Source organism: Vulpes vulpes, chromosome 4 (genome assembly GCF_048418805.1).
Source record: "Vulpes vulpes isolate BD-2025 chromosome 4, VulVul3, whole genome shotgun sequence".
NCBI classification, from domain to species: domain Eukaryota; kingdom Metazoa; phylum Chordata; class Mammalia; order Carnivora; family Canidae; genus Vulpes; species Vulpes vulpes.
The window spans coordinates 53,276,667-53,278,466 of record NC_132783.1 but is presented as its reverse complement, the minus strand read 5'-3'; the positions used below and the strand labels follow the sequence as shown (position 1 = coordinate 53,278,466).

The following is a 1,800-nucleotide window of genomic DNA, read 5'->3' as shown; positions in this document are numbered from 1 at the left end:
GGCCTCTGCTCCAAGGCCGCTGCTGCCCGGTTCCTCGGCCGTAGCCGGGCTCCTCAGCTGCTGCTCCAAGGCCGCCGCTGCCCCGCTCCTTGGCCGCCGCCGGGCTCCTCAGCCGCCTCTCCAAGGCCACCGCCGCCCGGCTCCTCGGCTGTCGCAGGGCTCCTCAGCTGCCGCTCCAAGGCCGCCGCCGCCCGGCTCCTCGGCCGTCGTCGGGCTTTTCAAGCTGCTGCTCCTCGGCCGCCGCCGCCCGGCTCCTTGGCCGTCTCAGGGCTCCTCAGCTGCCGCTCCAAGGCCGCCGCTCCTCGGCCGCCGCCATGACGACCGCGTCCCGCTGGCAGCTGCGCCCCAACTACCGCCAGGACTCCGAGGCCGCCGTCAACCGCCAGATCAGCCTGGAGCTCTACGCGACCTACGTCTACTTGTCCATGTCTTACCACTTGGATCACTACGATGTGGCTTTGAAGAGCTTTGCCAAATATTTTCTTCACCAGTCTCACGAGGAGAGGGAACATGCTGAGAAACTGACGAAGCTGCAGAACCAACGAGGCGGTCGAATGTTCCTTCAGGATATTAAGAAACGGGCCCGTGACACCTGGGGACGGCCGAATGCAATGGAGTGTGCGTTACACTTGGACAAGAGCGTGAATCAGTCGCGACTGGAACTGCGCAAACTGGCCACTGATAAAAATGCCCCCCCCCCCCCACTGTGTGACTTCGTGGAGACTCATTACCTGAACGAGCAGGTGAAATCCATCAAAGAATTGGGTGGGCACATAACCAACCTGCGCAAGGTGGGGCCCCCGAATGTAGCATGGCGGGGATCTCTCTGACAAGCACACCTCGGGAAACGGTGATAGAGCTAAGCCTTAGGCTGTGTTCCCATAGCCACGGGGGTGACTTCCCAGATCACCGAGGCAGTGCATGCATGTTGGCGTTACCTTTACCCCAACTATAAGGGTAAGTTGTACCAAAACATCTACTTCTTTGGTTTGTACCATTCCTTCAAATAAAGTAATCTGGTACCCCCAAAACAAACAAACAAACAAACAAACAAACAAATAAGGCTTTAATAGCAAAGCATTACATTGGATAGCAAGGTAATGAATTTTTAATAAATTAATTAAGTATGGCCTCTTTCTGCCCAATAAATAAAAATATATGAAATCTTGCCTGATATGATCAATCTTGCCTTCTGAAAATCTTGTGTAAACACTAACCTAAAATCATGTTTTATGAACCATACTTAATTATGTATTCAACAACATAGAACCCTCAGGGCCCAGTCCATGGTAGAAGCTGGTAAATCCTACTTGTGCTTTCTTCTCTTCTGGCAGGAGCACATTAGCACTTGGCAGACACACCTCGTCAGGTATGATAAGCCAAGAGACATGGCAGAGAAAACAGAGTGCCTAAATGGAGCAAGTGACTTTACTTTAGCTTCTGTCCTTTTATTTAGTTTTATTTGTTTAAGTAATCTCAACACTCAGCGTGGGGCTTGAACTCATGATCAAGAGTGCAGGCTCTTCCTACTGAGCCAGTAAGGCTCCGTGCTTCTGGAATTTTTATAGCAAATTTGCTACATTAGCCAAGTCTAAAAGGCTAGAAAGAGTAATATTTTAAGAAACAGCAAAGCCTTTAGTACCCATGGCTTTTGAAGCCACTGTGGGATAGCTACATAATGCCAAGATGAGTAACTATTTTACCTGGTTCTTCAATTTGATCATCTTATTCAACGAATTGTGAAATTTCACTGACTCATATTTTAATTTCTCTCCTCTGCAAGAGGGTATTGCTGTGTGA

At 50.3% G+C, this 1,800-nt stretch overlaps 1 pseudogene; it reads left to right on the top strand.

Moving 5' to 3' along the window:
* The first annotated feature begins 228 nt into the window (after positions 1-228).
* On the top strand, positions 229-1,134 carry LOC112919560 (ferritin heavy chain pseudogene; annotated as a pseudogene).
* Positions 1,135-1,800: the final 666 nt, after the last annotated feature.